The 26,576-nt window shown below is 45.1% G+C and overlaps 1 long non-coding RNA gene across 2 annotated transcripts in view; it reads right to left on the bottom strand.

Moving 5' to 3' along the window:
* LOC142296074 (uncharacterized) overlaps positions 1-26,576 on the bottom strand; it is a 205,996-nt gene that overhangs the window by 106,635 nt on the left and 72,785 nt on the right. Inside the window, exon 2 of one of the 2 annotated variants that reach the window (XR_012751582.1) lies at positions 7,616-8,298. The exons of the other annotated variant lie outside the window; for it this stretch is intronic. This is a non-coding gene — a long non-coding RNA (uncharacterized LOC142296074). The remainder of the gene's footprint in view (positions 1-7,615; positions 8,299-26,576) is intronic. 2 annotated transcript variants of the gene reach the window in all.

Below are 26,576 nucleotides of genomic sequence, written 5' to 3'. Positions count from 1 at the left end.
TTGGATCTCCGAAACGCGTAGGAATGAAACAATAAAAGAATCATCTGTTCCGACATCAATGTCTGTGGTCTTCAAGCGCGGCATAAAACCTGTTTTTCCTCCAGTTTTTTTCTGAGATACACTTAAGGACACTCTGGCCCTGCATACTCCGCCCAGTTTCTTGTGGTAAGCCATGACTCAGGCCATTTGGTTGGATTGGAGGACTCAGGAAAGGCGTGATGAGTGACATCGGTTTTCGGCTATTTTTCCCAAATTGGTCCAGTTACCTGCGGCAAAACCGATACGATATGGTGCCCTCACTCCAAGTCAACTGTCCCTAAACTGCCCTATCTCACATTACAAAATTCAGTGAGAAAAAAGTGTCCATGCCTGATAAAGTGCTTGACATTTAGGGCAGATAAATCAGGGAGGTGTAAAAGAGATACTTATTGTACTGAGGATTAACATATGAACCCCTGCTCAACGCATTTCCCCTGCGGTTCATCAGGATGCCGATAATTATGTGTGTCATTCAGATGCATGATAACCAGATGTTATGATACCAATGATGTTGGGGGTGATACTTCTATCCAAGAGCCTATAGCGAATGCATGGATTACTTTCTGTAATACACATGCCTTTGCTTGGAAACCTTCCAAAGTGGCCAAATTTACAAAAGAAAATCACTATATATACTAGAAAGTTCAGCTCAGCACAAAGTGCAAATATATAAGAAATACATTTATGTTGCGCATAAAATATAAAAATGAAAGTATATGAGCCCATTACAATTTTATTTGGGAAAAGAAAACATTTTTACCTGTTTACAATTTTACAATAAAAAAAAAAAAATATTCACAGTGATATAAAATATAACAAATTAGATTTCAACTTTTTTTTTCCTGTACAATTATACCACTTACAACTGTATTAAATATTATTTTATTCATCTAGAAACTTTAGTTTTTAATTTATTTCTAAAAGTCAATATTTAATAACTTCTTGAAATAATTGTGAAAGAGAAAAAAATGAAACGAGGAGAACTCCAATTGCTCTTAGCAGAAAGGTTCATTAAGAGGCTTATTATTTAGAGACTGAATGTGTCATTCTGGATAGGAAATGTATTATTTTCAATTTAGTTTATTTGAGAAAGGAACAATTTAGGCATCTCAAAGTATCAAATCTTCTATTATCATAATGAATGTAGTCACAAACAGAACAGAGCTGGATCCTGTAGAGAGTGCTTTATTGTCTATAGTTGCCTTGTCAGAGAAAACATATCATTATATTTGGCGTACCTAAAACAGGGAATGTAAAACTAAAAAAATTTTACTTTAATTTTCCAAGGAAAAGCAGAAATCTTATTGAAAAAAAATCATTTTGTTTAAAGGATGATAAATGATCAATGTCTTTTCAACAAGTTTAGGATAATTTAATAGTTCAAATCTAAGAAATTTAGTAATATATATTATCAGAGAAATATGGTTTTCTGTTCACTTATGACTAGTGATGAATGAGCACCACCATGATTGGGTGCTCGGTACTCGTAACTAGTGATGAGCGGGCACTACCATGCTCAGGTGCTCAGTACTCGTAACTAGTGATGAGCGAGCACTACCATGCTCGGGTGCTCGGTACTCGTAACTAGTTATGAGCGAGCACTACCATGATCGGGTGCTCGGTACTCGTAACTAGTGGTGAGCGGGCACTACCATGCTCAGGTGCTCGGTACTCATAGTGATGAACGAGCACTACCATGATCAGGAGCTCGGTACTCGTAACAAGCAGTTGGATGCTCAGATGGGTGTGACTGGAATACCCGATGTCATGACGAGTGACGGTATGGGGGGGATGACAAGACGGGGGGGCCCTGTGCTTACCCTTAAGCTAATGGGTGCCCTAGCCTTACCCTATACCCAGAATTATGTTTGAAGATAGCAACATCTGAGGCCCCAGCCTCTCCCTGTTTCTGTTCTGGCCCCGATGATTATATCCCCACCACACCCACCACCCAGGGGATAGACCGAGACAGAGACAAAAAAAAACCCCAACTACACAAGCAATGTACAAGGAGTAAAAACAACTCACATACAACAACAAACAACAGGGGAACCACAAAGGGGTGAACTGGTAACAGGAAAGGTAAAAGGAAAGTTCCAACACCAGGGAAAACTTCCACACCAACAAGCACCAAAAACAGCAGCAGCACCAATGCGACCATCCACCTCTAAGCCCAGCTCCAGAATGATCCTTAATAACGAGCCTTTCCTGGTGGAAGCAGGGGTTCTTATCCAGGCCGGAAGTGGGCATCAGCAGGAACAGCTGAGCTGCCTAGCAGAGTCTGCAACAAAACTAATAGTAACCCCTTGTGTGCCAAAATACACAATACCCATTTAATGTGTGTGGTTTAGGATGATAAGAGAGGATGCCCAAACCTGAGATTATTACCAAAATGTTTTATCTCACCCCCAGTGCTGGATTCACAGCAGTGGCAGACATATCATTGGTGCAACCTGTTAGTCGCTCAGGGACCCAAGAGGTCAGGGGACCCATTACCACCTCCAAAGCAAGTAGAATTGTGCATTATGAGGAGCTATTGGATTGCACAAGGTCCATATATTCTCCTTGCACAGGGGCCCTTTCTGTTTGTGTCCATCAAAGATTCACAGAAACACCACACTGCTGCTATTGCACATGTGCTGTAGAGAGATACAACTAGACAGCTAATCATAAACTGCACTTTGACAATACATATAATTTACCAGTTAAATGCCCATGTTCATTGGATGAAACATACAATCCAATCACAAGTGCTACTGTTTGCTATTGTCTGTCCCATTGTATGTTAAATATAATTTTAAGTTACAACCGGACAGAAAAAAACCCACATTGTATACTGAAAATATTGTACGTTTAGGCCAATGTAGGCTAGGGCTGTGTGCCCAGGATCAGGGTTCACAGCGTTTTGGACGCAGCTTGTTTTTACTGTGTCCAAAATGCTACGCTGTACAATACAAGCACAGTGGATGAGATTTCTAGAAATCCCGTGCCCACTGTGCTTGTTTTTCCCACAGCGTAAATTGACCTGCGGTGCAGCTTTCTGGACTGCAGCATGTCAATTTATTGCTGCAGAGCAGCGAGTGTTCTCTGCAAGGAGAACAGAGAGAAAGTCCAAAAAAAGTGAATGTATCAGCTCACCACTATGGATCCATACGGAGTTTCTATAGATCAGTGCACAGATCCTGTGGCTGGCACCCACATGGCATGCAGAGAAAAGGAAAAAGTGGAGATCCTGCACCGCTCAGAATAAGCTCTTTTTGCAGTTTACCCAATAGAAGAAGTGTATGTATTCTTGGCTCCTATCCAACTGACTTCTATATTATTCTGTACTTCCATAAAATAAACCAGTCATCTTTTCTACTCGGACCCGTGGTCAACTCTGTTCTGTGCAGATAATAGCATGCATGCCTGACGACTCATGATTTGGAAAGCAGACGGGTTTAAGACATGGATGAATACTTGAATTGCATCACCCCAAATCTTCCCCCCTTATCAATAACACACTAAAAATCACCAAGGGCAAAGTGCCTTAATTAGTATGCCATCCACACCATACACATGAACCAAAGAGTAGCACAATGAATAACAAGTATCATATACAAAAGTAAGGGTACATATATGTATACAGTACCTAGGGAGGGTCTCATAGATGCCTCCAATTATTAATCTAGGGCTTAGTGGCAGCTGTGGGCTGCCATTAACCCCTTATTACCCCAGTTGCCACCGCACCAATTAAATCAGGAGGAGTCGGGAAAAGTTCTGGGAATGTCGCATCTAGTGGATGCGACAATCCCGGGCGGATGCACGCTGATAATTTTAGGCTGGGGGGGCAATAAGCATGGACTTCCCCAGCCTGAGAATGCCAGCCAAGTAATACGAGAGAATTATATATTTTATTTAAATAATAAAGAAAAATAAAAAAGGCCCATGTGGTCCTTTTTATTTTGATACACAGCCACTATAAGTGCACGTCTGAGGCCTGCAGCCTGTAGCCGTGGCTTTATCTGGGCTGATACCAATACAGGGGGCACCCTACGCCAATTTTATTTATTTATTTGTCACCAGTATAAGGACACAGACAGCATTTGTGATTCCAATCACAGACACTGTCTCAGAGGTTGGGGTTGCGGTCCACTGGCAGCCAATCAGAGACGCCGGTGAAATGGGAAAGCAATTAATATGAATAATTAGGGACTCGGATGTAGCGCTGCAGCCATGGGGAGACTCAGTAAGTATGTACTGCTTTAACCCTTTTTTATTTTCTGTCTTTTACAGTCCCCCTACACCATTTTACAACACATCACTTTTGCCTGCCATTGAATTTAATCAGTTCGGCTAGAATCGCTAATTGGATCGGCGATCTTGAACCAATCCAATCCTTAGCAGGATTACTCATCTCTAATTAAAACTACATTCACTAAATACTACTTTATGCGCTGCGATATCATTACCGATATCGCTAGCGTGCGTACCCACCCCCGTCGTGTTACGGGGGGACTGGTGGATTAGGACCAGAAGGTATATATCCCAATCGCCAGTCGGGGTCCACCGTGCTCCAGATGATAATGGAGCTGCTGGCACCCTGTGGGTTAGGGGGAGACTATAGAGCTGGATGGCTCTGAGATAACCCAGGGAACCGGTCACATGTGTAGTGACAGGTCACACCGGACGACAATCCAATTAGCGTGTCGGTGGAATTGGCGCAACCCCGGCCACGTGTGCAGGAAACACGTCAAACCGCATGGTGACCAGGTAGTGTTGACCGAGAAGACAGCTGCGACAGCGCCCTGTTGGCCACGTGTGTCAGACACGACAGGCGGAGTAGTCCTTCGATTAGCGTTTCTGATCCCTACTCAAATGACCACATGTGTAGAGGACACGTCAGGCCAAGGGATCACACCAGTAGCGTAGACTGGGAAGCCAAGGAGGATAATAGGTTCACACACCCAATCCTGGAACACCCTGTTAACTCCACAGGGGTCCTGGGGTATGTTGTCGGTTCGCGTAGGAGGCACAACCGGACAGGTGGCGCAACAGGTGCGTTGTCCGTGTGCGTAGAGGGCACTCTCGGACAGGTAACGCAGCAGGTATGCTGTCCGTGTGCGTAGGAGGCACAACTGGACAGGTAATGCAGCAGCCGCAGCCCAGTTAATGCCACTGGACTGCTATAGCACAACAGGAATGGTAGCAAGGAAGCACAGCGCCAGACCCTCATGTGCTGAGCCACGAATCTTGGCGTGACAGGCACCGTTCGCCTAGCCCTACCTACCGCTTCCAACAAGGCTTATGCCACCATAAATTCTAACTGAATATGAGTGAAGACTGCGCACCTCCACGTTGTCTCCAGCCCCTTTTATAACCTAGATCTGCCCCAAACACAGGGTGGAACCACCAAGGTCCAATAGCAGAGTGCCATATCATCAGCGATGTCACCAGCGGCCTATCCGGAACCGCCACGTCAATGATGACCTCATGGCAGCCACGCCCCAAACACTTCACCAGTCATCGTCTGACGACCAATGGTGAGGGGCCAGATGATAGGGGCGGGCCTCTGCGAGCTAGTCCGGAGTGGCCACATCATCAGGACACCTGACACCCTCTGCTCTATCAGGGCCTGCCACCTCACGGACATGCTCAGTGAGGTCCTTACCGGACCTAGCTTCTGATGCACTAAGTGCTTGAGCATGCTGAGTAGCCTGAACAACAGACTCAGAAATCAGACTATCTGCCTGAGCATGCTCAGTAGGCACATCCCAGAACTTAGACACAGCACGAAGTCCAAGTACCTGTGCAAAGAGGCTGTTAGGATTAATTGTGGGAGCATGCTCAGTAGCCTGAACTGAGGACTTAGTCTCAGAAATGACACAATCAGGCTGAGCATGCTCAGTAGGCAAAACACCGGGCTTAGACTCTGGCTGGGGTAAATCGGCGCGCGCATGCGCACTAGCTGCCTCTCCATACTTAGACGTGGTGGAAGGAGCAGCCAACTGGACAACCTGAGGCACGGCCAAGAACGGCAGCCGGCACCTGGGTGCAACAGGAACCGCAGCAGGCTGTTTGCGGCTATGGCGGCGCCGGTTCGTAACAAGTCAGTTGTGCATCACGGGCAAATCGCTGCCCGTGGCGCACATCGCTTACACCCATCACACGTACTTACCCTCCCTGCGACGTCGCTGTGGCCAGCAATCCGCCTTCTTTCTAAGGGGGCGGTTCGTGCGGCGTCACAGCGACGTCACATGGCAGCCATCCAATAGCAGAGGAGGGGCGGAGATGAGCGGCCGGAACATGCCGCCAACCTCCTTCCTTCCTCATTGCCGGTGGACGCAGGTAAGGAGATGTTCGTAGCTCCTGCGGTGTCACTTACTGGGCTGCTTAGTGTAATTTAGATAAAATCATTGCTTTATCAGGAGGAGATTATCAGTAGAGGACTCTTAAACCTGGTGCCAGGTAGTCCTCCATATTTATCAGTTCTGTATAACCCCGCCTCACCACTGTTTGGCAGCCTTTTGCCTATGCACAGTGTACACACTTGTGGGATGTGCGGGTCAGTTTTTTTGAAATATTTTCAGTGAGTCTCTTTCTGACTGAGCACTCCGCCCTATAAATCAGGCTGTGTTCATAATCCTTAAACCAGGAGTCCTAGCTGACCAAAATTGGAGGTTAGTCCAAATAGTGGCATTTCAAGTTAGATTTTTTAGTCTAGCTGCCCAGACACAGATGTTTTTAACCTAGATAGTGGCATTTTAGTTAGGTACCCGGATTATTAAGATTTACCTTGCCGTTTGGTTTCCGGGCTTACATGCATTGGCCAATTCATAAACTAAAAATCTAATTTTTTCATATAGAAGTAATGCAGTACCAGAGTTCCCTTATACATTGATGGCATTTTAGTGTGCAGCTGTATGCATTTTGTAATGTAGAGACAGAGACCCTGATCCCAGCGATGTGTCACTTACTGGGCTGCTTAGTGTAATTTAGAGAAAATCATTGCTTTATCAGCAGGACATTATCAGTAGAGGACTCTCAAACCTGGTGCCAGGTAGTCCTCCATATTTATGAGCTCTGTATAACCCTGCCCCACCACTGTTTGGCAGCCTTTTGCCTATGCACAGTGTACAGATTTCATTAGCATTGCACAAGTGATGGAATCATCATAAATTATCCCCTGTGCAATACTAAGGAAACCCTGAAAACATGCACTGTTGGTGGGCCTTGAGGGCTGGAGTTGGGGAACACTGCGTTCAGCTTATCATGTTATTGTCCAACGGAATGGCGGCAGTATTTTGGTTACAAATGAATACAGTACACATTAAGTTATATCTATATCTATATATACATCTATATATATATATATATATATATATATATATATATATATATATATAGATATATATATATATATATATCTATATATATATATATATATATATATATATATATATATATATCTATCACTATAAGGCTGTTAGGTCAGGTCAGGAGACTTATGACTGATCCAGAAATCTTGCTCCGTACATTGTCATACACATCCGGCATAAGAAACAAGATGAGATACAGATACAGCAAATATAATTACCTTCAGGGTGCAGCTTGCCAAAAGGTGAAATCTTGCTAAGCCTTCACTGTCCAAACAACCCAGCCATAACATGGTTGATAAGATTTTGCTCTTTAAGTCTGTTACTACAAAAATATTTCCTTCTCTTTAACATTAGGAGTTATTATAAACATTTTCTCCCAATTAATTGCGTGTCTTAGCCATGTTGCTTACTCATTTTCTTAGAAATATTGTGTAGGCAGCTGACAGACTTTCTCCGGGAACAAATTGATCACGAAATCATCTTTTTATTTACAAAGATGCATAAGGAGTGATACAAAATCTAGATGTGGATTATCAGTGGAGCATCTTAGAGATCTAAAAGGAACAGCCTCCAAGTAAATTATATTAGCCCTTATTAAATCGAAGCCCAATCCAATTAAGCGTTGGTCTTCCTATCTCCCAGGCAGATGTGTTTCTCCTGTTTGATATCGAGTGAAAACTTAAAATAACCTTCTGTTCTGTATTACATTTAGGGAAAGACATCAAATTCCAGGATTTCAATTTTCACTGAACATTAAAGAGATTTTTCGCCTCAGGCAAAACATTGTGGAAGAATTGCCAGGAACTCTGTTCTGTTCATCTGATCACAGGTCTTGAGTCGTGACAGTTACGCTTGTATTCCCACTGAACTAGATGAGCAATGCTAGCGTTCCAGTATGATCCTATAATATAGATAAATAATATATCACATAATATAGATAAATAATATAGATGAAACCATACGTAAAAATATTTTACCCAATAAAAATTGTGTAAGAAATGCATAGAAATGTGATAGAACTAAGTAAAAAAAAATAAAAATGAAATTGGGGCTATGTTTTTATGGTGTTCATCCTGTAGTGAAGATAACCTAGGTACATGATTAGTCAGTATCGGTGTTAACAAAGTTGTATGTATAGATTCTTTTTTTTTATTTAAAGTGGATCTGTCAGCTGATATATGCTGCCCAATCCACAGGCTGCATGTATCTGTAGGAGAGTGACCTGCATCCCCTAAAGACACCATTGTTGTATAACAATATATAATGTGTATTTGTATGTGAAGTAGCAGTATGATGTTTATATCCCGTGTATGTATCTGTGGGTACAGTGCTGTCAGCCATTAGGTGTCACTAGTCCTGGGTTCTCTAGTTGGAAGGAGAAGCTTAGGTCTTAGGTATAGTGACAGGGCTGAACCAATTAACTAAAGACGCTGGCCCAAAGTAAAGAGGATATAGTGTTGGGTATTTTGTGATTTTAGGGAATTCAGTTAGACACAGAGTTGGAGTTCAGAAAGTTGTGTGGTGTGGAAAGTGACTAAGGCATAAGTAACAGGCAGGAGGAAGTGAAAGTGACCGTGACCAGATTAAAGATTAAAGCTCCTTGGAGCAACTGAGAAACCAGAGAGCACCTATCCATCCAACAGGCAAGATGAACAGTGCAGACAGTAGCAGAGTCAGTTTTGACTGATGGCCAAAGACACAAGGGGTTAGACTCGAGGAGTGACCCTAAAGTAGTAGCATACCCGTGTAAGTCATATAGCCACAGTGACAAACATTGACCCATGTAGTTAGATATCCAGGATACAGTGAAGTGCCAAGCTTCCATCTTCTTAGGACAGTAGCTGGTGTTCTCTACATCTGTAATGGAAGAGCTGTTTTTTACTACCATGTTAATGCGTAATGACAAGTGAGTGTGACAGCTGTTGTAAGTAAAGTGAAATGGTGATTGAAACGCGTGACAAGTAAACTACGTGCAGTTTTTAACTGATGAGGATTCGTCTGTCATAACCCTGAACCCAGAACCTCACGGTGTGAATGAGGTGATGCGAAACCAGCTTGTGACTAGAGATGAGTATGCCTGTTGGGTTTACGTTCACCAATTTCAGATTCGGTACGAACTTTGACCCATTCGTTCGGGCTCGGCTTACCGAACACTTTGCTTAAAAGTCAGCAATGTTCAGTAAGTGTTCATTTTCAGAAAACTCACTCCCAGCCCCATCACAGCCATGTCAAGTATTGGCATGGCTGTAATTGGCCAGGGAAATCTCTGTAAAAAAAAGGAAGCCCCTAACTTTGCCGTAATATTTTAGAGCACCATTTTCTCTCAAGGTATAAATGGGATGCCCATGAACTAAGAGACTTCAGAGAAAAGCTGCCGGCTATGTTTAGACTTTATCCAGTATCTACAGAGCAGTTGGTGTAAATATTAATAGGGAAATTGAGTGGAGCAGCTCTAAAAGGAGGTAAAGTCCTGGCTCTATTCTGAGAAAAGAACTGTTGCACAAAACCTTGAGAGACTGACTGAGTGCCACCTTTTGATAATCCTAAAATTAAAAATGTGGTTATTTGACAAAAAATAGAAGTCCACGGAGCAGAGCTTACTTCTGTACCTTGTTACCCGTCGCCGGGCCAGTGGTTTGTAGAAGTCGTGGCCTGACCCAGTTCCGTGGCCCCGTGGTGCACAGTAAAGGGAGACTAGCAAAGATTGCTCCTGGAGAGGTAATCACCGGTTACCGTGGTGACTGGGGTCCTGGCCTCCTCTGAAGGGTCCTCCGACAATTCCTCCTCCAGGAGTAGAACGGATTATGTCGACTACGCCCCCTGTGGTGTGCGGCTAGGGATAAAGCCGTTGCTGCATGGTACCTCGCCGGGGGAGATGTTGGGGCGCAGCTGGGATGATATCACTGCCCACAGCCGGAGTGCCCCCACCCAGGAGGGAGAACGGGGAACTGGGAATCACCGGATCACAAGGCGATGACAAGCAGAGTCAGAGTCACTGGGTTGCGGGTTTAAGATTTTGTTTACTCACAGTTCTTTGATATTCTGCAATGACTCCATTCGTTCCCAGGCAGGGCAGAGGTTAAGTCCTGTAGAGCAGCCTGTGGGCTTTCTCCCCCTGTGCTCTCATGTGGTGGTCCCCTCCTTGTCTCTGGAGCTCTTGGGACCCATTACTCTGCCACCCAAAGCTGCAGTGCTGTGTACTTTATCCCTGCTAGCCACCTCTCCCATTCCAGGTCTCTGCCGGCTAATGGACAAGGAGCCTCCTAACTGGCGCTGTCCGCTCTCTCAGCTTAGGGGTCCTAAGCCATCCACTCTCCCAGTCCCAGGTAAGGAAAGCGTGTATGAACCGGTTTGGACTTGGTGGTTCCACTGCTCTGCCTCCCTTAGAGAGACAGAGCTCCCTGAGGGACCAGGTCAGTACGTGTCCTCTCTCAGTGCTTTCCCAAGGTGTTCTGACCTAAAATGAAACTAAACCATCTCTTGTAACGTCCCCCTGCATGTGCCCCCACCTGAGGAATGTTTTCTCTGCCTGCGTGTGTGAGGCTTCCTGTGAAGCAAGAAATAGACTTAACATCTGGACAGGCATTATAAAATACATATATAAAATACATACAATACAATACCCTGTAGCACCCAGTCTCAGGGGCGCTACACAAACCCTTGAGAGACTGACTGAGTGCCACCTTTTGATAATCTTAAAATTAAAAATGTGGTTCTTTGACAAAAAATTTAATCTTGGTGACTCACTCAGAGATTTGGCTCTTTGCTTGCAAGAGTCACTGCATGCTATCCATCTGGTGGACCCTCATGAAGTGCTAAATGCGGATACCGTCTTGGGGAACCAGTTTGTAGAAAGGGCAAGGTGGAATCACTTTCCAGCCAAGTTTTCGCATGCAGTGGCTCATGTCACCAGCCTTAGAACCCCAAGAACCAAAAGAGTCACTTACTGAGTTAGCAACTTGTGAAACGTGCATCGGGGCTGTGGCTGGGGAGTGGTGAAGTTGCCAAATAAACATGATCTCAGCTCTGGATTAACAGTTTTAAATTATTGTCACATTTGTTTTTTTGCTTATATTGGTATCCGTTTGATTAGATCCACACTTTTTATATAGTTACTATTGTGATCTTTGTACCTGCAATTTATTTTTATCATTAGGTGTATATTATATCACTGTATATTATATATGCATACACATATTCTTCTGTACCTTTATCTATATTCTGTAACCATGGGTGTAGACTTATTCAATTGCTATTGTGGTTTTGCATCTGGACATCATTTTTACCTTTTAATATATATTTAATTATTATATTAATGTGTATTTATCACTATATTTTTAACATTATCATAATCATTTCTCTGGTATGGTAATTTTTTCTTTTTCATTATTTTTTTCTTCATATATTTTCTTAATGTGCTTTTAATTTTCTATTCACTCATGTCTTTTTGTGACCTTTTTGCTCCTTTAGCCTACTGCCATTTTTTATGTCTGTGTCATATGTTTTTAATTTTCTCCTTTTGCATCAATAAATATAATTAATGATATAATTGGTGTACTTTTTATTAATATTACTGGAGTATTTTTGTGGGATGATTTGTTTGATCCTGGAATAATGCCATGAACTTGCTTCAAGGACATTGTTACTAACTGTCCCAAAGTCCTAGCCTATAATGCTGCATGAGACCTGAGCAAGTTGCATAGTAGTTAACCAAGAGATTGACATTAATGTGTGAGGAGCTAAAGTATTTAAAGCAGCAATTTTGGTATCCAAAAGTTTCCTGGTCTCCCAGAGACAGATATTCAAGATGGCTCTACAGAAGGTGGCTTTGGTAACCCTGGAAGATGGCCTACAGATCAGTGTGAGTCTCAAGAAGCATATTTGAGTGTCCAGACCACCCAGAGTGGTCCCCTAGATAAACTGGCAGATTACAATTGAAATTGATGGAATTCCTTTTGCAGCACGTCACCACTTTCAACGCATCTATGAGTGTTACTGTAATCCTCACCAGTTCCTCTTTTAATGTTATTGCCAGCAATGGACAAGCTGTTCCCCAGCAAGGTTACTGGGAACCAACAGTAAAAATTGTTCCAGTAGAACTCACAAGACAAGGTCTAATTGTTTGTGATGTCCAAGATGAAGGATTTCCCTCAGTTTTCCTATGTATGAAGGTTTTGGAAAACTGCCTGCAGGAAATGTGGAATGTCCTGAAGCAAGAATTGACTTTGACTCCATTCAAAGAGATAGAAGTTATTCAGAGGTATCCGGACAGAGGTATATTCCTTGGAAAATGCCTTAAAATTCATTGGGGGAAGTGATTAATGTGGAGGATTACAAAACCCCAAATGAGGGGATGAGTGGAGTTCTGAAGGTCCATAACATCAGATCTTCAGTAAGCATCCGATTGACTTTTGTAAAGTGGACATCATCTAGAAAACATCCCTAGTGGTTCACATCTACCTTTTTGGCAAAGATACCAACCCATTTCTCTATCCATGTACTAGTCATTGCTATCATCATCTTAAATGCTGTGATCACCTGTACTGGCTGTGAACGCCGAAACCCAGCTATAGGTTGTGCCGAGCTCCCGGTGGCGATCATGCAGGCACAGCTACTGTGCCTCCATTTACGCTATGGTGTAAATTTACATTCTGTGAGAACCGTTTCTTGACCATTATGTAAACTTATATCAAATGTTGTGAAGGGGTTAAGGTCGAATACATTTCAAGTGAATCAAATATTCAAATAATAAACTAGAGTAAATTTGCCAAATTTAAATTCTAGCAGATTTGTTTATCTCTAGACATCACAATAAACTTATTTCACATGATACAATCAACAATAAGTTTCTTAAGGCTGCTTTAGACGTTACAATTTATCGTGCGATCGCATTTGCAATCGCACCCGCCCCCATCGTTTGTGCGGCACGTGCAATTTCTTGCCCATGTCGCACAATGTTGTAACCCCCCGTCACACGTACTTACCTTCCAAACAACGTCGCTGTGGGCGGCGAACATCCACTTCCTGAAGGGGGAGGGACGTTCGGAGTCACAGCGACGACACACAGCGGCCGGCCAATAGAAGCGGCGGGGCGGAGATGAACGGGACGTAAACATAGCGCCCGCCTCCTTCCTTCAGCACTGCCGGCAGGACGCAGGTAAGCTGCAGTTCATCGTTCCCGGGGTGTCACACGGAGAGATGTGTGCAGCCCCGGGAATGATGAACAACAGGACTTGCGATTTTTAGAAAATGAGCAACGTGTCAGCGATGAACGAGAAGGTGAGTATTTTTGCTCGTTCATAGCTGTCACATGCTACGATATCACTAGCGATGCCGGATGTGCATCACTTACGACGTGACCCCGCCGACATTTCGTTAGATATATCGTAGCGTGTAAAGCCCGCTTAAGTGATCCAGACTGGTGTCTGAGAAACCACAATTCTCACAGATCATATAAAACTTTACTGGCTCTGACTTAAATATGTGTCTATAGAATTGGCCAAAATTGGTATTCAACAGACATGTTGAAATCTGGCTGTGATATATCATTGAGATAAAAAATAAAAGTGAACAGCCCCAGCTGTCGGGCTTTCTCATGGCTGGGTATCACAATTGGTGGGGACTGCACGCCATTTTTTTAAATTATTTAAATAATTTTAAAAAAAAGTTGCATACGGTTCCTGTTATTTTGATACAATGAAGAGATAAGCACACAGATGGGGGCTGCAGCCTGTAGCCATATGCTTTATCTGTACTGGGTATCATAATATGGGGGGCTCTATGACAATTTTTTTATTTTATTTATTTTTACACCACAATATAGACTCGCAGACAGGGTCTGTGATTGCAAGCAGTCAGACAGGCTAGGGGTGTGTCTGACTACAACCAATCACAAACGCCAGGACTGCCGGTGGGTGGGAGAAGCAGTGAATATGTATGAAGCTAAAGAAGGGCCTCGGAAGTAGAATGAGCGGCCCCCGGAAGCAGTAACAGCCGTGCTGGAGACTTGGTAAGTATAGTGCCCTTGATTTATTCTTTTTTCTTTTTATTAACCGAGTTGCCGGACCAGGATCCCAGAGAACTCCGAGTCCAGGTCCAGCACCCGGATACTTTTGAACCCACATGGATCTGCACTTTTACAGTCCAAGTCCGCCCATCACTAGTCTTTACAAGGGGGTGTGACTTAGAGGGTAAAAATACAGAGCAAGCTAAAGACAAGTCTCTATAGAATCTTGTGTGCAACGTACAGAAAACTTTACGCTATTCAAAAAAGCCTAAAGCTCTGGAGTCGTATGGTAAATTAAAAAAAAAACTGGAAACAATAGAAAGCTCAGGAGAACAGCAGGAATAAAATAAGAACAAAAATTGCCCATTTTTGACCCGATGACGGATTCTCTTTAAACAAAGCGATGATTCGTAATGATTTTCAGATCACAGTAAGCTGAAGCCAGTGACAGTCGCCAAGTTTGCATTACTCCACTTAGCAAATAGCTTTCTTCCCGGACTGCTGTGAACTTCAGTTTTATAGCGAGTGTAAAAATTTGTTACTGCTGTTTGCCTGAGGAAAAAAAATCTCATTCCAAATGTTTAGTGAAAATTGAAAGAGAATAATTTGATGTCTTTCCCCCAAACAGAATATATCATTGAAGGTATGCCCGACTCAATTCCAAGCGGCAAACATAACTACTTGGGAAAAAGAAGAACAGTTTTTTTAATTAGTAAAACCCTTCAGTGATAGAAGAAGAGGTTATATATTTCCCTTGGAGGTTGTCCAAGGCTTCATAACCCTCTAAATTTACTAAATATATTCTTAATGTCCATTTAATTTCCCGTTTTATTTTTATACATAACCTTAGGGGAAGTTTAGATTATTTTAATTTATAGTTTTGTGCCGTAAATGCCTGCCTGAAATGGTGATACAAATCTTTTTCTTTCAGGATTCAGTGTTTGCGAGTCTTTGGTACTAATAAAAGGCTTTTTTCTGTTGCCTTTAAACAAAAATAAAAAAACCTCAGTTGTTTTCTCCACTTAAGTTGTATTTTCTAATTTTTTTTCTTTTTCCTACATAGACCTTACATATTCGACACTGCTGTCTATAGTTTATCACTCACATGAGTGACATCGTACAGTTGAGGTCAACCGGGAGACACAATTTTTCATTTTCAGTTTTTATAGTGGCAATATGCATTAACTCTAGAGTGTTATGAAGAGTGATCAGATACATTTAAAAAAATGCAGTCATGCTTTGCCTTAAACAAATTAATTTAGTTACAAAAAACATTCCACAGATTTTTAATCCCTCCACAAAGCTACATAATTTCAGTAATCTTCCTGTTAGTGTCATGCGGTGTTCAGCTTTGCAGTCGCTGGGTGTCATGGCAGCGTTGGACTCCATTCACACCACAGAGTTTGACAAGCAGCCTGAGGTCTCTTAGTTGTACAGCCTAAGTCTGGCATCGGCTGTTATAGCTTCACTGCCCTCCAATCCAGCAGGAGTTAATTCCTGCTGGCTTTGTGATCTGCTTTTAGGAGCTCAGGCTGATTTGACCATTCACAGCCAACTTCACTCTTTACAAGGTTCTGGATCCGGTTGCTTGTTGCCAAATATAGCTCAGTATTGCTCCTGCTATATCAGTCCTTATTGTAGTGATCCAGAGCCTGGTGATCTGTTGTGTGCTTTCCTGAGTGGTGTGGTAATATCCCTGTTGTTAGTTTATTTCCTCCCTGTGTTTTATTTCTTCCTGGGTTCATATTGTCTTTCCTTCGTGTCTGGTTGCAGTGTGCATGAATTTTGGTTATTTCACCTGTCTGTGTTATTTGTGGGGTTTGCTTCTCCAGTCCCGGCCCTCTCCTGATGTGGGGGAGAGGGGATGTAAGATGAGGGCTTAAACATGAGTTAGGGTCATGCTGGCAGCCCAGACCTAGCTACCATCAAGCTTACCTCTAGGATAAGGGACAGTGTAGAGGTCCCTCTTCTGTTACCCTGATTCCCTGTGATAGCTCAGAGAAAAGTGTTGAACAATGATAAGGTATCTGATACCACTCTGTTGAGTGAATTATAAGAGCAGACTGGATGCTCTAAAAGGAGACTCATTCTTGAAATCATGTTTGTCTTATTCTACTTCTATGGAAACACATACAGTTATTGCTTTGGATCAAAAATGCTTCACAGGTAAGGACATTGCTGCTTGTAAAATTGCCCCTAAATACACCCTTTTTTGGCTCTTTATTTCAAAGAGAGAGATTCAAGTGAAGAACAGCATCAAGAAAGTCTATGAACTGCCAGGACAAGCTCCTATAGAGGATTTAGCTATGGGATTAATTAAACAACAGTGCAGAGCTTACCCAGGAATGTGATCAGGCTGTTGTCCATGTATCTGCATACAGTGAGGTGGAAGCTTTTGGAGTCTGCCCTAGTGTAATGAACAGCAGCAAAAAAGCCACTTCTCTCCAAGAAAAGCATTCAGGACAAACTGACATTCTGCACGATGTACAAGGATTTGACTGCAGCCGACCGGGGTAAAGTTATTTTCTATGATGAAGCCCCCTTCAAAGGAGAAAAGGTAAGCTCTACCATGAGTCCATATTACCTAGGCAAGCTTGCTCGACCGCAAACAAATTTTCATGCCAAAGAGAAGGACTTTCATCCTCATGAATATTCTGTATATCTCCGGTACAAACATAAGAGTAAAGTGGGCTTTACACGCTACGATATCGCTAGCAATTGCTAGCAATATCGAGCGTGTAAGTAACTGCACCCGTCGCACATGCGATATTGTGTGTTCGCTGCCGCAGCGAACATTATCGCTACGGCAGCGTCACACGCACTTACGTGGTCGGCGGCATCGCTGTGACTGCCGAACAGAAAGAAATTGTTAGTAAGACACTGGCAGTAAAAGATAGTAAAGCTCATCACACCGGCCAGTTTCTCCAGGCCTAAAGCGGGCTTTACACGAGACGATAGATTGTGCGATATGTCGTTGGGGTCACGGTTTTCGTGACGCACATCTGGCATACCGCACGACGTGGTTTCGTGTGACAACTCCAGCGACGCAGTATCGCTCACAAATCGTGAGTCGTGTACTCGTCACTAGGTTTTATAAAATTGTTTAATTAAAATGGCGGCGGTTGTTCGTTTCCGTGGCATCACACATTGCTCCGTGTGACACCCCGGGAACGATGAACAGCAGCTTTACCTGCCTCCCGCGGCACCCGCCGGCTTAATGGAAGGAAGGAGGTGGGCGGGATGTTTACATCCCGCTCATCTCCGCCCCTCCGCTTCTATTGGCCGCCTGCTGCGTGACGTCACTGTGAAGCTGAACGTCCCGCCCACTCCAGGAAGTGGACGTTCGTCGCCCACAGCGAGGTCGTCCGGAAGGTAAGTATGTGTGACGGGGGTTAAACGAGTTTGTGCGCCATGGGCAACTAATTGCCCGTGACGCAAAAACGACGGGGGCGGGTACGATCGATTGTGCTATCACACAATCTATCGTCTCGTGTAAAGCAGGCTTTAGTAGAAAAAGTTCTGCAAGATTAGGAAAGCAAAAAAGAACAGGTTCTTGCCATTGTAACACGAACAATGTTTCAAACATAAGTACAATTTAGGATTTAGTATGTGTGAGATGGAAGGCCACAGTGCTGTTCATGTAACTGAGGAACAAACAGATATTACAACAGAAGAACAGCAAAATGATACTTTAGGATTAGATGATCTTGTTGAAGCTGCTTCAAAACAATTTCATATTCAACATATGCGCTGTGTTGTGCACACGCTGCAGCTGGCAATAAGAGATAGTCTGCAAGAGGGACCCCGGTTTCACACATCCAGCTTTTTGCCAGTTTGGCGGATGCGGCGCACTCCAATACAGTGTATAGTGGCAGCGCGACAAACGACGGTCATATGCTTTCATGTGACTGGAGCATGTAACCCGAAAGTTGTAGAGCTGCCACTGTACTGCATCGTACTGTACTGGCGTGCGCCACATCCGCCAAACCGGCGAAAAGCCCAATGTGTGAAATTGGGCGGACATGCTGGAAATCTGATTGGAAAAGTGAGGAAGTTGGTTATTGCCACCAGAACCCCTAAAATTGATTCCATCTTGAAGAGATGTGCTGGGAAAGGGGCAATTGTTGATCAAGCTACTTGGTGAGGCAGCACTTATTTAATGACTGAGCGATTGCTTGAACTAAAATTGTTTCTTATAGATATGGTGAACCCTCAAGTAACCTTAAATGAAGGTCAATGGACACAGGTAGCTGAATTAAAGGAATTGCTTAATCACCCATTTACTGTGACTAAAAAATTACAAGCTGAGGATTTAACTCCTGGCATTTTCATAAGGGAGTGGAAGAACTTGCTATTTTGCCTGTCCCAAAGAGGAGGTTTAATCGCAGATGGCATTTCTGCTTCAATGAAATGAAGAGAGACACAGCTATTGGAAAATAAAATTCTTCTGGCAGCTGTTTATGTGGACCCAAGTCATCATATACTGCTTGATGATCAACAGCTTACTAAAGGAAAAGAAGCATTGATTGAAGTGGCAGTTAGGATGAGCGGCTACAGGACTGCCAGGCGCAAGAGGACTTTGGGCCTGACAGTGCTACTGCTGCCATATCTTCATCCTCATCAGATGAGGAGTTTAACTTTGACAAGTATTTGGATGACATGGAGCAGCAAAGTGTTGTTGCAAGGAAAAAGATTTCACTCCGTCTCCTATAGCAGCAGATTGACCAGATTTCAGTAAAATTTTTCACTTGCTCTCAAAGAAATAGAAAAATTCAACCGTTCATCAAAACTGACTGTGCATGAGGCAATTCCTTTATACCCGGAAATTGTTAGAGATGTTGCCCATGTGGTTACGGCTTTGAATCCAGCCTACATTAGTGTAGAGAGGTTGTGCTCTAGCCTTAAAATTATTAGGTTAGATTTGAGGTCATCCATGAAGGAGGCAATTCGATTTCTTACAACAAATTCATAGACTGCACAAATTTTATTTAGTATGTTTTTGTTGAAAACTGTTTTTTGCCACTTACATAGTGTATTACATAGTGTTATATATAACACTATGTAATACACTATGTAAGTGGCAAATAACAGTTTTCAACAAAAACATACTAAATAATAACATTTAGTATATTTCTTATATTTAATTGAAAAATGTATTGTAGTACAATGTGAACATCAGACATTTAATCATTTTTATGATACAATAATCAAGATATTTAGATAGAACATAAAATATATTTATTGGAATACAACTTTAGAACACAAAAAACTAATAAATTGTAAATATGTAATACAATATGTAAATATATATATATTAATTATACATGCACACACAAGATATATATAGAATTTACTGTATATTACATATTGTATAACATATTTACAATTTATTACAGTTTTTTGTGTTCTACAGTTGTATTCCAATAAATATATTTTATGTTCTATCTAATTATGTTGATTATTGTATCATACAAATGATTAAATGTCTCATGTTCACATTGTACTACAATACATTTTTCACTTAACTATAAGCAATATATGTGGGAGTCGGAGTCGGTGCAAGGGAAATTGAGGAGTCAGAGTTGGAGTCGAAGGTTTGGCTTACCGACTCCACAGCCCTGGTTGCGTGCGACACGTACGAGCGACCGCTAACGATGAAAAATACTCACCTTATCGTTGATCGTTGACACTCTGTCCATTTCCCAAATATCGTTGCTGTTGCAGGTACGATGTTGTTCGTCGTTCCTGCGGCAGCACACATTGCTATGTGTGACACCGCAGGAACGAGGAACCTCACCTTTCCTGCGGCCACTCGCAATGCGGAAGGAAGGAGGTGGGCGGAATGTTCGTCCCGCTCATCTCTGCCCCTCCGCTTCTATTGGGCGGCCGCTTAGTGACATCGCTGTGACGCCGAACGGTCACAGCGACGTCGCTGGGCAGGTAAGTAGTGTGATGGGTCCGATCGATGTTGTGCGCCACGGGCAGCGATTTGCCCATGACGCACAACCGACAGGGGGGGTACACTCGCTAGCGATATCGGTACCGATATCCTTTAACCGGTACCATGAGTCTTGTGTCATACATCTTGAAAAGATTCATATGTGGGGGCTTTTACTCCCATGGAAGGGGCTCACTCACAATTTAGCTTGAAAACACTTCCATGAATAAAGAACGATATATAAACATCCTCTAAGAGGAAATTCAGTGATACAGGAACCAGGATTTGCTGGTGAACAGTGTTTTGATGGATACCATATCACAAGACAAAAGTGATATCTAAGGGGTTTGATGTAAAAAGCTTTGACATTTTTGATCTATGGTCAGGGAACTACCCAGATCTCAATCCAATTGAGAACCTGTGATCAATCCTCAAAATGCGAGAGGAAAAATGTACCGCCCCGGCGCAGACCGGGGTGCTTGGATTCGGGGTAGTCGTGGCTCGAGGGGTCCGGACTCGGGCTCGGCAAGCACTTCGATCCTTGAAAGGGGGATTATTTACAGGGGAAAATTTCGTGACACCACCACTATATTTAGTGTAGCTGTGCTCTTGATGGCTGGCACTTGGGATTTTAGTGGGCCACTTTACTGGAAAGCCCTATTCCCCGCGGTGTGCTGTCACCTTCAATCTCTGAGCTCTTAGGGAAATTCATAAAGATACTCTCCCTCCCATGTTAATTATCAGGACGTTGAATCGGTTCCTGACGTAGGGTCCTGTACCCCGTCGTGCTCGGTACGGGTGAATTCTTTTGGGTTTCTGATGCTAGATTGTGTCCGTCGCACCCTTTTCTAATGTCACTGCCACCGGTCCCCGACTCCTCTGGTCCCGGACCACCATCTGCGACCCAACCTCGGTCTAGCTCCCCAAGAGCTACCACTCCAGCTCCTCACTCTTTGAGGGCTTTCATTACTCTCCTGCTTCTTCCCTCCCACCAGTCTGCCTGACCCCCAGGTGGATGGCCCTATTCCAGCTTAACGAGCCCACTGATGTGTCTGACAGGTCATGATGTGAGGTGTGATTGGGATTTGTGGTGCTGATGGTAGTGACACCGGTTTCTTAGAAATCTGGGACCATGGGGGGTAGGCCCTGCACCCTGGGTAAGGATTGCAGTACCCTGTGGCACCCTGATGTATTCAGGGGCGCCATACAAACACAAACAGAAATTGTGATAAACACCAATTAATAAATGGGTTACGCAAAAAATGAAACTTTTGGCTTATTCATGGAAAAGTAGGCAAAGCTGGGGTGAGACAAGAGCGGGAAAGGCGAGCCCCACTTGTCAAATTCATGATAAGGAGCGTTGTTCGCTAACACACAAATTTTTCTCTAGCAGGCGAGGCGCACATAGTGGCGGACACCACAGCACTTGATTCATTAAGAGGCATGAGCTATTATCAGGAGTGTCTGCTCCAAAACTCCCCCTCATCAACACTGGCAGGAGAATCATGAGTCTGATTAATCACCCCCAATGGATTTGTCAATACAATTTTAAAAACCTATGAAATTCTCATAAGGCTATGTGCACACATTGCTTTTCGTGTGCTTCTTTTCTGCACATAAAAAAGCATGTTTTGGTAGGAAAAAAGCAGCTGAATAATGCACATTTTTTATTGTGTTTCCGTGTTTTTTCACATCCTTTTTTTCCTGATTTTTTTGCTTTTTTTTTAGTTATGGCGATCGCTGACGGCTCTCCAGCTGATGTTATTGCTCTCGCTGCCAGGAGCAGTGCCCGCACTACTCCTGGCAGTTTAACCCCCTGAATGCTGCAATCACTGCGATCGCAGCATTTAGGAGGTAATGAGTGGGATCGCTTACTTCTCCCTGGCGATCGGGTGTCTGTAATGTGATCTCAGGGACTTGATTGCTGCCATGGCAACCCTAGATCTTCACCATGATGACCCCAGATTACTGAGCTACAGGGAACCTCACACACCATGCTGTATGCATGGTGTGTGAGGCAAAGTGATGTGATATGATCCACTGTAGGGATAAAGCACTGCAGTGGATTATAGAAATACAGAAAAAGAAAACCCACAGAAACAATTGACATGCTGCTTCTTTTTTCTGCAACAAAATCTGCAAGGAAAAAACAAGCAGCATGTGCACAGCAAATCAGGATTCTCATAGACTTTGCTGGTATGCTTTTTCCTTACTTTCCTTGATTAAAATAAGCAAGGAAAATCATGTAAAAACTGCTAAAAAATGGCACGTGGGCACATAGCCTTACTCTTCCGTAAACCAAAGAGTCATCTGACTAAGGCCTGTTTCAGATGTCAGTGATTCTGGTACGTTTGTTCTTCTTTTTTTACGTACCAGAATCACTGACATACGCAGACCCATTATAATCAATGGGTCTGCGCACACATCAGTGATTTTTCACTGACCGTGTCTCCGTGAGGCATACACGCGTGTCCGTGGTTGCCGCATGGAGACAAGTCCATTTTTTTCTGGCATCACTGATGTCCCACGGACCACACTTTGGTGTGATCCATGAAACACGTACCAGAAAAAAACGTACATATAAAATAAAAAACATTTTCAACTCACTTTTCCAGCGACGCTCTCTGCAGCCTCCGCTCTCTGCAGCTTCCTGCCCAACTCATGCATATTTGTCACGCTCCCCGGGTCCTCGGCTCCCCTTCCCGGGTCCTCACCCCCGCTCCCCGGCTCACCTGCCACGCTCCCCGCTCTCCAGCCTCCGGTGTCCGTCCTTCCTAGGCCCCCTGGCCCCCGATCCCGGCGCCCGACGGCTTCCCAGGACCTGGCCGGCTCCCCTGCGTCCTCCTCTCAGCCTCCTTCCCTGGCTTCTGGCACCCGGGCGGCGCGCATGCGCATTAGGGCGCGAGCGCGGTCACTGACCCTTTCTTAAAGGGCCAGCGTCCATTAACAGGAAATGAGGCTAATCAGGTACAGGGTATAAAGGGGTTTATTGTCCAAGGGGGCGGGGCCTGATCTTCGTGTTTTCCAAGCTAGGAGTCAGGTCTCCTTGTGTCTTCGTGCCATACTCACGTATCTCTCTTCTAGAGCTGATCCTGCCTCGCCATCCGGTTCTGCTGAATCCCGAACCCCGCACGCTGTCCGTCTGCCATCTGACAGTCCGTACCATCTCGGATCCCTGCGGTGACCTGTCATCTCGCTCCACAAGGTTCCGGACCCTGCCTGACATCATCTCGGCTTCCGAACCTGAGCTACGTCACCCGGACTACCATCTGTGACTCCGTGGTCCCAGGGACTTCTCCGTTACCTTCACGTGCACGGACTGTTCTGCTATCCATAGTGCTTCAGCTACCGGACTCCTACCACCATCTTAGAGTTCGGCCCAGTGGATCCACCTCCTGGGTCTGCCCGACCGCCTGGCCCTGACAGTAAGATCAGGCCATGGATCCCGCTGCAGCACTAGCGGCCTTGCAAGAGGAACTCCAACGCCAGCGTGAAGTCCAGACCCGCATGCTGAACTTTATGTCTTCCGTGGACGCCCGCCTGAATACGTTACAAGCGGCAGTTACGCCTTCAGCATCCCGGGCCTCCACTAGTCAATCCACGGCTCCCGCACCCGTGGCCGTCTCTTCGGATGCTTCCCGACTCCGTTTGGCTTCACCACCTCGTTATGCCGGAGATCCCAAGACCTGCAGGGGCTTCATAAACCAATGTTCCCTTCATTTCACGCAGCTGCCACATTTGTTCACCTCCGACCAAGCCAAGGTCGCCTTCATAATGTCCCACCTAGAGGGCGAGGCACTGGCGTGGATGAACCCCTTGTGGGAGAAGGAGGACCCTATGACCAAGGATCTTCAAGAGTTCCTGCAGGCCTTCCGCAGCACCTTTGACGAGCCGGGACGCGCCTCTGCGTCTGCTTCATCCCTTCTCCGCTTACGTCAAGGAACACTGACGGTGGGCCAATACGCCATCCGTTTCCGCACGTTGGCTTCAGAACTCGGGTGGAATAATGAGGCCCTAACAGCCGCCTTCTGGGAAGGACTCTCGAGTCGCATCAAAGATGAGTTGGCGGGTCGTGACGTGCCCTCCACCCTAGATGCCCTGATTGCCCTAGCAACTCGAGTGGACATTCGTTTTCAGGAGCGCTCCAAGGAGCTGTCTCATGAGAGACGTCCGGTACGGCATTCTTCTCCTCCACAGAAACCCTCCACACCTCAGTCATCATCAGCTGGGATTCCCGTCCATGAGCCCATGCAGATCGACCGAGTACGGCAGTCTGAACAACGTCGAGCAGAGCGACTCGCCAAGGGTCTCTGCTTTTACTGCGGAGAGGGCACTCACCTCCTACGCTCCTGTCCGGAAAGGCCGGGAAACTCCAAAGCCTAGGGTTGGTAGGAGAGGCCACCCTAGGTGCTGGGACTCTCTCAGACCCGGTTACGTGGACTGTGCAAGTAACAACGGGAGAGACGCGTTTCACGGCTGAGGCATACCTCGATTCCGGGGCAGCAGGCAACTTCATCCAGCAAGCCACGGTGGACAAGTACCAGCTGCCTGTTACTCCACTTGACAAACCCCTCGTGATAGCCTCTGTGGATGGGAGACCCCTCTCTGATACCATCTCCTGGGTCACCAGGCCGGTCACACTGCGTATCGGTGCCCTTCACACCGAGAACATCGCGCTCTACGTCCTCCCACACATGTCCCATCAAATCCTGCTGGGACTTCCCTGGTTGCGGACACACGAACCATCAGTCAGCTGGGGCACTGGCGAAATCACCCGATGGGGCTCTGCCTGTCATGAGAAGTGTCTGAAGTCCATACAACCCATCCGACGACCTCCGGTTCCAGAGAACCTACCGGAACTGCCCTCAGCCTATTGGTCCTTCGCAGACGTTTTTGACAAAAAGGAGTCTGAAGTACTTCCGCCACACCGTCCCTACGATTGCGCCATCGACCTGCTCCCCGGAACAACACCACCTCGAGGACGGATATATCCGTTGTCTCCAGCCGAAACCAGAGCCATGTCTACCTACATCACAGAGAGCCTGGCAAGGGGATTCATCCGGAGATCCTCCTCTCCTGCGGGAGCAGGCTTCTTCTTCGTTAAGAAGAAAGAGGGTGACCTACGCCCATGCATTGACTACCGGGGTTTGAATCAGATCACCGTAAAAAACAAGTACCCTCTGCCGCTCATCCCCGAATTGTTCGACCGGCTCAGAGGAGCCCGTGTGTTCACCAAACTGGATCTTCGGGGTGCCTACAACCTAGTTCGTATTCGCTCTGGGGACGAATGGAAGACTGCGTTTAATACTCGCGATGGGCACTATGAATACTGCGTGATGCCCTTCGGCCTGTGTAACGCTCCTGCCGTCTTCCAAGAATTGGTGAACGACATTTTACGGGACCTCATCTACGTCTGTGTAGTAGTTTATCTGGATGACATCCTTGTCTTCTCTCCGGACCTCCAGACCCACAGAGAGAACGTACAGCTGGTTCTACAAAGACTGAGAGAGAATCGTCTCTACGCCAAATATGAGAAGTGTGTCTTTGAGCAGTCTTCTCTCCCCTTTCTGGGGTACATCATCTCTGACACTGGACTGCAGATGGATCCCAAGAAGGTCTCCGCCATTCTCAACTGGCCTCCTCCTTCTGGACTGAAGGCAATCCAACGCTTCCTGGGATTCGCCAACTACTACCGCCAGTTTATCCCTCACTTCTCTGCCCTGACTGCTCCTCTCTCCGCTTTGACCAAAAAGGAGGCTAATCCAAAGGACTGGTCACCTGCGGCCGACGCCGCGTTTTGCTCTCTGAAGCGAGCATTTGCCTCCTCTCCTGTACTCCACCGACCGGAATTAAACCGCCAGTTCACCTTGGAGGTGGATGCCTCCTCCTCGGGAGCCGGAGCAGTGCTCATGCAGAAGTCCTCCTCCGGTAAGATGGTGACTTGCGGCTTCTTCTCCAAGAGCTTCTCAGCGCCTGAACGTAATTACACCATCGGTGACCGAGAACTATTGGCGGTCAAACTGGCTCTGGAGGAGTGGCGCTACCTCCTGGAAGGAGCAGTATACCCCGTGATTATCTACACGGACCATAAGAACCTGGAATACCTGCGGTCCGCTCAGCGACTGAACCCACGGCAAGCCAGGTGGTCCTTATTCTTTGCCAGATTTGATTTCCAGCTCCATTTCAGACCCGCGGACAAGAATGTACGCGCTGATGCCTTGTCTAGGTCTCTCAT

This window comes from Anomaloglossus baeobatrachus, chromosome 3 (assembly GCF_048569485.1).
Source record: "Anomaloglossus baeobatrachus isolate aAnoBae1 chromosome 3, aAnoBae1.hap1, whole genome shotgun sequence".
Lineage (NCBI taxonomy): Eukaryota > Metazoa > Chordata > Amphibia > Anura > Aromobatidae > Anomaloglossus > Anomaloglossus baeobatrachus.
This window is presented reverse-complemented; position numbering and strand designations above follow the sequence as displayed.